We start from the raw sequence: 10197 nt of genomic DNA on the forward strand, positions 1-10197 counted from the left end.
CAAGCTTGACATCTGCAGCCGCGCCAGCCTGGTGGGCTCAGGAGGACGGCTTGGAAATGTCTCTGCGCTCCCCAGGGCCTTATCATCGTTCCTTTACATTTAGATTTTTTTTTCCTTGTGTTTTTAGTATGCAAAATTTTCCACCATCTGCTTTGCCTTGGCAGAATGTTTGCTGAAAATATCTCCCTTCCTCTCTAATTCCCATAATTTCTGGGGGCTTTGGGAGCCTCCAAGCAGAGCAGCCATGGCTCACAAGTGCTTCCCGGGCTCACAGGCTGCCTGCTGTCCTTGTGCCAGGCAGACGGATGTTGGGTGGCACAGAAGGGCATTCCCTACCTCTCAGCCAGGGAGGGGGCACCGGGGGTCTCTCCACTGCCAGACGGACCCCAAACTGAGTCCCAGGATTCAGACTCCTAGTGATTGCCAGATATACCTCTTGGTTTGGGCCAGGAAACCTAGAGAGATGTCTGGGGTCACGGAGAGAATAATAGCCAAGCAGGGCCTGGAGGAAGGCCCCCAAGGTCCCAGTGCAATAATATGAGGCCACATAGCCCCATCCACCTGTCTTCTGGCCTATCCCAGACAAGGTATCTCCACAGGACAGCAGCTGTCACATGCGTCCTTTGAGGCTGTCAAGAGAGACTTTCCAAAAAAGAAGAGTCTTCCCCCAATTCATGTACCAAAACTCTGAGTTTCCATGGTGATAGACAAATTGCAAATCCATCCAAGAATGAGCTGGGGGTGGGGACGCTGGCCCATCCCTAAAGACGTGGACACAGCTGGCGCTGGGCTGTCTGTCCACTGCTGAGACTGAGCAGGGCCACCCTCCTGGGCGTGATGGGGGAAATTCGAGGATGCCAGGTTCCATGGCAAGTGATGAAGGAGCTCAGGACCCTGTGGAGGAGGACCAGGAGAGTCCTCCCTGCTCCCTGCCTCCTTGCCTCTCCCTGGATCCACGCGATGCTCCTTGTCCTCCCTAAGGCGACCGGCCCATCTTCTCCCGTGGGTTTTCCCATCCTCGATCTGAAAAATCAGGCGTGGGCAGAATCCCAGCTTTCATCGCTGAGCCATCCTGGACACAGCCTTTGGAGAATTAAAGGAAAGAAGAAAACTCAGCCCTCAGACCCTTGGAGTATGTCGTGGAGGATGGAAGAGCAAGGGCCAAAAGATTTATGAGCCTAAAAGCTTGGTTAATAGACCTGGAAGATTTACGATCGCAGCTGCTCTGCAGGAGGAGACGTAGCAGTGGCGATCGAATGGCAAATTAGCCAAGATTTGGGGCATCTTGGGGACAGGAAAAGAAAGAACAGCTTCCTTGGCTGCTGAAGGAAGTGGGGGCTATTTGGGGAAAGGGCTTGTGGGACCCAGACCCCCTCAGCAGCACCTTCCCTTTCCCCAGTGACAGTAAGTGCACCGGCTGACGCTTCGGGTTCGTTTCTTTCGAGTGGGGTTTATGAGAGTGGATTAGAGACGGGATTTGGGTCTGAACATAAAGACCTCTAAGCTGAGACCTGGCCCCCGCTTGAAATCCCACATACAATGAGCAAAGCTGCCTGAGCCAAGAGACGGTGCATCAGAAAGAAATGAGTCTGCTGTGTGACACCATGGTGAGCTCAGTTGTCCTCTGACGTCGTTCCCCACCTTCCCATGGCTAGGACCTCTGGGATCTGTATCAGGAGTTCAAGAATAAGCCAACTGACAATAACTTGGAGAAGCTGTTTTTTTTTTAACCCTGGTACAACACAGGTACCCCAAGGGGACACGGCAATGTGGCCCCTTCACCCCACCTCCAGGGTGCCTTTTTGGGCAAGACAGACAGCTCACAATAAATGCTGTTCTCCCAATGTGACATGGAACGGTTTGAGCCTATGACCACATGCAACAGATGATAGAATGAGCCGGGGGAATGGTGGCAAGGAATGAATGAGCGTGCCACCACAACTTGAGCCCTGGGATATCCCATCCCATCATCTCCCGCTGAGTCCTTTGGCACCAAAGGATGAGGCATTATTGACACCAGAGAGCCCCAAGCCCACTCTGACACCTAAGTGCAGAGATGATCTGCAGATCAGCCACGGGGAAGACAGACATTCCAAGTCAGGAAGCACAAATGGATCGCATTTAAGAGTCTCTGCCAGAGAGGGGGGAAACCAGCATGGAAGTCGGTCACCTCGTCTCTGCAGGGACTGTCCCACCATGGAGCTCCACATCGGCCTGGCTGCTCCATCTCCCCTGCTCTTGGCATCTCTGCCTCCTGCCCACCTCCTCCCACCCTGCTTTGTCCAGGGACCCACAGGACTGGCGTTTAGTCAGTCAGGAGATGAGTCAAAACTACGCAAATGCTTCTGACGCCCGCCCGGGAGGTCCAGCCTCGGCGGATTCATGCTCAAAGCTGCTCAATCCAGGACCAGAAAAGCAACCGAGGTCTGTCAGGTTGCTCAGGTACTGGGAAGGGGCGGGGTGGACCCCCTTGGTTCTAAATCACAAAAGACTTAAGAAACCAAAGAAGTCTCCCTGGCAGGCAGCAGAGGGAAAAACCAGAGAAGAAAAGGGCAGGTTCCTTGAGCAGACAGAAGAAGGAAAAACTGGGAACAGCCACGGGGTCCTGGCTCACCCTACTCCACGGGCCGGCCACAGAAAGGAGATCCATGTGGTCTCATTGGTGGACAGGAGCTTGGCCTTTAAAGAGGGGCAGCTGGCACGTCCTCAGCTGTGCAGAGGGAGATCTGACAGGGAGGCACCTGCAGGTGGGGCCCTGCTGGGACCTTGTCACTGGTGTCTCAGCTGGAGGAACTAAGACCTTGATGGTAAGGAGGCAACTGATGCAAGATCCATTTTCATGGTGCAATTGGCAGGACATGAGGATGACAGAGGCAAGCACTGCCTTGTCATGCTCCCTCCATGCAGCACCCACTGTATGCCATCTCTTACAGCCAAAATGGTCAGCCCAGCCCTGACCTTCTGGCTGCTTGCATCTGTGACCTGTGACTCCCTTAGCTGAAAGATGACAGAGGCTAAAGTCGCGCAGACTTTCCAGAAGGCTCTAGATCCACATGGAAGCTGCCATCTCCCCCTCCTGGACTCGCAGTGGATTTCCCTAAATGACCAGGCGCTTCCTCCTGCTGAACTCTAATGCAGTCTCAGAATTCTCCACAGGCTTCTCCAGACAGGGCTTGGCAGATCAAACTATTAGCTTCCGTTGGTACAGATCAATTCTGTTTCTAATCTTATCTCCTACCAATGTGTACCTACAGCTCAGGGCTGGGAGAAGACTGTGTAAAATCTGCCTGCTAAGCCCCTAGCCCAGTGCCTCTCCTCCTCTCCTCCCTCTGTGACCAGCATTTTGCATTTCAAAGTAAATCAGACAGACACACACCTTGGAATCCCACCCCATCCGCTGAGTCCTGTCACCTGGGAGAGCTGATTTCTGTCATTTGTACTTATTATCCTTATATCACTTAATTAAACGTTATGTAAATTGATGAAAAAAGATCAGAGCTGTTTCATTAAAACCAAGATCTTGTAAAGTCTTGATGGAAGCAACTTGCTTTGGGGAAAAAAAAAAATCTATTGAATTAGGTGTGGGCAGACAACTGTGAGAAACAAGAGGAAGAAAGGGGAAAATAGAGAAGACTCTGCAGTCAGATTGCTTTCCCAGTCGGTGTCTTTGAGTTCTTGCTCTGCTTTTAAGAAACCGAAGCTGGAGACTGAGACAAGGCCGCACGGATGTGGTTTGTACAGGGAAGGCCGTGTGGGCCCAGCCTCAGAGAAGCGCCAAGGCCTGCCGCCAAAGGTTGGCAAATGGATGTACATTTCTATGTTTAAAATTAAAATAGAGTGTTTAAAGGATGAATATATTCTGTATTATGACGCCCACTGTTGATGAACCAGCCAAATATGGTCTCACCGAGTGCAGAAGAGACTGTTCACCGGGAGTGCTCCCTCCCTCGCCCTCCTGGGACTCCACCCCCGCCCAGCGGCTCCTTCTGCATGCACAAGGGGAGAGAATGCAATGAGAAGCCAGGCCCTCTGGCTCCTGATTTTGCTCTTCCAGTGGAACCAGAGTGGTCACGGCACAGGCCTGGAGCCAGCCTGCCCAGACTAGGATCCTAGCTCCTCCACTTACTACCTGGGGCACATGCCTCGGTTTCCTCATCTGTAAGATGGGATGATGAGATCTCCTATCTCACAGGGTTGTTTTGAAGTTCCCATGAATTCATATGTAAAGTCCTGGGAAGCTGTGTGAAGGTCAGCTGTGACCTGATTCTCATCCCTGCAGAGTGTCACCTTTTGCCTTTAGACCTTTGCACCAAAGGGGATAATCAGCTTCTACCAGGCAGGCGGGTTCCAGGCGGGTTCCGGTTCCGCCACATGTGGAGATGGCTGGGCAAGGGGCGAGCCCTCCCTGCTAGTTCTGGATGAGTTTGGTCCACATCCCAGCTCCTCACACCAGGACTCACCTCCTTAGCAGAAGAATCCCCAAGGTTCTACACCACACTGTCATGGCAGGAGGGAACCTTTCTGGTCCCTTCTATCCAAGCAGCGGCCCACAGGGGTGACCCCCTCTGTCCATGTCTGTCTTTTCCAGTGGTTTCCAGCGACAGTGACAGTGACTCCGATCTCAGCTCCTCCAGCCTGGAGGACAGACTCCCACCCACTGGGGTCAGGAACACCAAAGGTGACAAGCTCGTGGGGGAATCAGGTAAGTGTGGGTTATAACACTGTTTCTAAAGCCCCCAGTGCCGAGTGGCTTTGCCACTTCCTTAGATGGCAGCTTTGAGGCTGGCATCTGGTTGTTATAAATGGGGGTGAGGGAGGACCTGGGGCTGGGCCCACTAGAAGCTAAATCTCAGCAGCACTGAAGAGCAGGGCGTGGAGCCAGGCTCATCTGTATTTGCTGGGGCTTGGGACAAGAGGCAGGGCCAGCCAGGCCACACCCTCCACCTTGACCCTGGGATTCCTCCCATGCTCACAGTGGGGTTCCCAATATGTGCCACTGCCTCCAGGTGACACTTCCTTCTCTTTAGCACGTGGGAGACAGAGAAGGTGGTTTCCAAAGTTTCCTCTGATTTTGACATGGCTGAGTTCACCTCTGTGACTCTGTCGTGTAACAGAGGGTTAACTGCAGCACTGAGGTAGAAGCAGAGCGTGCCCTAGAAAGGTAAGGAAAGGCCTCTCCCTTCCCTTGAAACACACAAAGGACCTTCCTGAAAAAGGAGACGCTCCATTCAGACATATTCCCAGGTGAGAAGTAGGATTTTTTTTTTTTAGTTGTAGATGGACACAATATATTTTTACTTATTTATTTTTATGTGGTGCTGAGGATCGAACCCAGTGCCTCACACATGCAAGGCAAACACCCAACCACTGAGCCACAACCCAGCCTGAGAAGTAGGATATTTGAAAGAAGTTTCAGGAAGGCTGAGTTTCATGTACCATTTAAGAGAGAGAGAGAGAGAGAGAATGCATGTGCTAGCTGTATAGTAACTACCCCAGACTGGAATGAAATGCCTTGGGGTGCCATCCCGAAGCTAAGACTAGATGATCTGTCCTCTATGGAAGTTTCGGTTAGATCAGAGATGGCAAATGCCTGGCGCTCTTTTGACCACTCTCAGTCCTGTGTCCATATCACAGTACTCATTGATCATGATTCTCTGAGCCCTGCTAGGCACTTAGAGTTCTCAGTACAGTTTTCCAAGTGGTCAATATCAATTGGCAGAGATGATGGCAAAAAGATAAAAACTGCCCTAGATTCAGCCCTTTGGGCCCCCAAAATTCTTTTTTTTAATATTTATATTTTAGTTGTAGTTGGACACAAGACCTTTATTTATTATTTTTATGTGGTGCTGAGGATCGGAACCCAGGGCCTCACACATGCTAGGCAAGTGCTCTACCACTGAGCCACAACCCCACCCCCCAAAATTCTTCATTAGAAAAATTGTAAAGGAGCCAGGCACCATGATGCTCACCTGTCATCCCAGTGGCTAGGGGGGCTGAGCAGGAGGATCGTGAGTTCAAAGCCAGCCTCAGCATGGTCCTAAATGACTTGGGTGAGACTTTGTCTCTAAATTAAAAAAAAAAAAAAGGGGGGGGTGGACTGGGGATGTGGCTCAGTGGTTAAGCACCCTGGGTTCAATCCCCAGTACCAAAAAAAAAAAAGTGTAAAGGAAAGACCCATGCCACCTTGGTTTCCACACTCCTCCTTCCTCCTACCGTGAGGATTCCCATCCTCTCCCTTCACACCCACTCCCAGCTAGGACTAGGAGACAGGAAAGGATTGGGTGAAGTGTTACAGGCTCCATTTCTGCTCTCAGCTAGACAAGAACTAACCACCATATTGGAGGATTCTTTGGTGACTAAAGACAGCAGACTCCCTCCTGGGTTAGCCAAAATACACACCCTTTTCCCCACCACACACCCTCATCCTAGGAAAGTGGGAAAAACTAATGATTGTGAATTTTCCTGTCGGTGGTTTGTTGCTGTGAGAAACAGCCTGTGGTCCTTGCAGGTGGCAGCATGGAGTCCCCTAGGATGGGGCTGACCCACCCACCCAGCCTCCTCTCGGGAAGCCAGAGCAGCCTGGCCAGTGAGACTGGGGGGGGCTCTGCAGACCCGCAGGGGGGCGCCCCACCCTGGCCTGAGCCCAAGGGCCCCGGTGAGTACCCGCTGCACCTTCCCACTTAACCACCACCTTCCCCCTCTTCTGTCCCCTCTTCATTCCCTCCTCCAAAACTGCAGTTTTTTAGTTCTTGATGTTTACCAAGCGCAGTACCAGGCACTGGGGCAAAAAGCCAGATCCACCCCCTACCCCTGCTCCCCTGACCAGAGAGAGGAACCCAAAATAATAGCAACCACCCCGTCAATAAATTTAGCAATGCTTGTTACCAACCTCTATGTCACAAAATGCATAATCTGTCCAAGCCTTTCCCCATCTCCGAACACGAATAGGAACCCCACCTTGTGCCCACTCTGTGCTAGGCATCCAGTTCTCACCAAGCCCCGTCATGTGCCAGCCTGGCCAGGGACTGGGGACTCTGGTCAGTCCTTGCTCTCCAGAAACCTACCCCATGAGGGAGGAAGCTGAACCGGCCTCCCAGGCCATCCAGAGCTGCCCAGATCCTAGGACTGAGATCCTGGGGTGCTGGAACCAGGGACCCACAGCCCAGCCTGCCCCAGCTCCTCCAAGGTCAACTTCCATTCTGTTGACAGATTAGTTGGGAGCCCTACTTTCCCCATTTGATAGCAGTGGAAACCGGGCACAGGGGGTAAGGGCAATTATCTAAGGAGCCCAACCCCCTGGCCCTGGCCTTGCCCAGAATCCTCATGTAGTGGGGGGGGGCAGTTCTCATGTGAAACTGCACCTGCAGGTGGCCCAGCTCCCTTAAGAAGAAGCCTTAACTGAACTGGGCACCTCCCTGGTCAGAGACCCGCAGGCACATGTGCCCAGGGCAGCAGCTGATCTCCTGGCGGCAGGTCAGGGGTCTCCTTCCAGGAGCCTGAGTGCAGCCCAGCAGCCACCAGGACCCTCCCTTTGTCCCTCCCTCCTCCCTCTTCTGAAGCCTTCCCAGGGCATTTGGGAGGGGGGGCAGTGGTGGGCAGGTCTCCAGGGAATGGAGGCATCTGTATTCCTGGAATAGACCCTGTCCCCTCCCTCTAGCCTCCTGACGTCCTCCACAGAGGTCAGTTTGGAATGAAGCAGGCCCAAGCTCTAGGCCCAACCCACCACCCATGACCATGTGAATCTGGGCAAACCATCAGGTTGAACCAAGTGAAACTGTGGTTTTGTAGGTCAAAAACAGTCAATCACCAGCAGACTCTCTCCACAATCCCGTTATCACTGAAGTGTCCCTCATGGGGTTGTGGGGAAGGTGAGATCCAGGGTCCCTGGGGACTGCCGGCTCTGAGTCGGTCCTCAGGAAATGTCCAGACGCAGCCAGGGCACGGAGAGGGTTCAGGGCTTCAGAAACAATGTGGAAAGCACTGGCTTAGGAGAGAATTTCTGTTCCCACATCCGTGGCTCCTTCTGACATCCTGAGGTCACTGGGCAGCAGCCTCAGGGGCAGGGACGGTTCCGGTGAGGAGGCTGCCTTCACCTCTATTTCGTTCCCAGAGGTCGAGCTGTCCCTGAGGAGGGAATCCATGTCTGCTCACTGTGCACTGGTCTTTTTCTCTTTCCTCCAAAGGCAAAAGACACCCCCGGGCGAGTCCCCGCTACTGATGTGGCTTCTGGGACTTGGATGCATGGAGCAGACTTTCCAGTGGAAGATCTTGAGAGAGAGGAAGGAAGCAGGAGCCAGGCCTTCCCAGCTCCTTCCTGGCCAGTTCCTGAGCTCTCACCAGCCACCCCAGTGCCAGGACCTCTGACTCAACTAACCAGTGTTTGGGGGCCGAGTCTGCTTAACCCCCACCCAGTGCCTTTCTGCACCCCTCCACTGCCAAGGCGCCCTCCTCCTCTACCACTCCCCACCCACCAGCCTGCTCCGTCACTGACCTTTATTTATTGTCCCCCCACCCGTGTCCCCACCCCCCAGTCTGACCCATCTTTAAGTGTGCTTGGGTCTCGGGTTGGGCTGGAAGGGCCTTCCCCCATGCACTGAAGTTTCAGCAGGAAGCTACATGGGCCTTTCTCCATATTTATATTTATAGCAAGAAGAAATACAACCCTGAGCGTCCCCCCTCAAACTGAGCTTGGCCCTTCAAGGTGCAAAGACCCGAGCCCAGAGCAGGTGGGGTGAGAGATCTGTCTACCCCTTCCCCCAGCTTCAGCTCCCAGGGAGGCAAAAACAGTGTCCTGTCTTCCCCTGGGGCTGGCTTGAAATCGGGCTCCTTGTTAGGTTTCTCTGAACCCCCCATTGGCCTCCCCAGGGTGCTCTCAGCCCGGGCAGGAGACTCCCCAAAGACACAATTCACTTCTCTTCAGTAGGTTTGGTTTGGCATGAAAAATACACAAAATGCAGGCAAATGCTTTTGGAAAAGCCTGTGTGTTTGTGTGCGTGAGTGTCCACACCCTGCCCTCCTTTCCCGGGCACCCGGTTCTCCAGGGGCCTCCTTGTCTGCAGGCCAGGAGCCCTCGTGTCCCCCACCATCAGCTCTTTGCCCTTGCTGCTGGCAGACGGTAAAACTCTTGTTCCCCTGTGACCTGTTACGCTTCAGAATGAAAACAATAAAGATTAGAATTTGCATTAAGCCAGTGTTGATCCAGAGACCACAAGGTTTGTGCTTCTGAGATGCATTAGGAGAGAAACGGATGGGGGCGGGGGGAGAAATGTGGTCACATTGGTTTAAAAGAAATAAGCCAGATCGAGGTGTGGAACAAGAGTTCACGAAGCTAATAATGTTGGATGGGGAGAAAAAAGTCATCTATGTAAAAAAAAAAAAAAAAAAGTTATTCAGATTTATATCAGATGTATATGTTCATCTGTAATCAATTTTTTTTTAAGTGGACAAAAACTTCTGTCCTCCAGAAGCCCACTGAAATGACATCCAGCAATGAAAATGGCACAAACCACAGAAAAGGCACAGGAGACAGGAGGGCAGGGGACAAGGGGGCTGGAGACCTCTGGGCGACAGGACAGCACGATGTCTCGTGTCGGCTCTCCTGCTCCAAAACACCTATAAGGGAGGAAGCCCTGAGGAACAAGCCCTCTTGCTCTGCAGAATCCCCCAGATGCTCAGAACGTGGAGGGACTGGGTATCCCTCGGGTGGATGTTCGGGATGGGTGTGAAAATGGTACCGGTAGAAGGAAGTGGTTAAACGGGCAGGGGGTGCCGCTTAGGCGGTGCTGGCCTAGCCCGTGGGAGGCCCTGGGTCCCATCCCCAGCAGGGCCAAAAAATATATAAATAAATAAAAGTGGCTCACCTACCTCATGACCACTCTTCCCTAACCCTGGCAGAGGACAAGTTTACTGATGGCTGAAGTTGAACTAGAAAGATTCTGGATTAAAGAGCCCAGGCCAGCCAAAAGGCGGCAGGGAGGTGCTGTCCTGGGATGGGGAATGGTCAATGGGAAACCTTCACTCTCAAAACCTAGTCCCCCCCCCACCTACCCCCAAGGGGCAGTGCATACTGAATTTCTCTCTGGGAAACTGATCAAAGAGGACACAGGGACAGATTTGACACTGGGGGGGTCCCTCCAGTCTAACAATGGGTCTCTACCCAGTCACCACTGGGAGGCTCCTCGTTCACATACTCTGTCC

General features: G+C 52.8%; 1 long non-coding RNA gene across 1 annotated transcript; it reads left to right on the top strand.

Moving 5' to 3' along the window:
• Positions 1-4408: 4408 nt before the first annotated feature.
• Positions 4409-9186, top strand: LOC144376136 (uncharacterized). The gene is made up of 3 exons (XR_013436245.1): positions 4409-4702; positions 6509-6655; positions 8184-9186. It is a non-coding gene; the product is annotated as an uncharacterized LOC144376136 (long non-coding RNA).
• Positions 9187-10197: the final 1011 nt, after the last annotated feature.

This window comes from Ictidomys tridecemlineatus, chromosome 3 (assembly GCF_052094955.1).
Source record: "Ictidomys tridecemlineatus isolate mIctTri1 chromosome 3, mIctTri1.hap1, whole genome shotgun sequence".
In the NCBI taxonomy this organism is placed as follows: Eukaryota; Metazoa; Chordata; class Mammalia; order Rodentia; family Sciuridae; genus Ictidomys; species Ictidomys tridecemlineatus.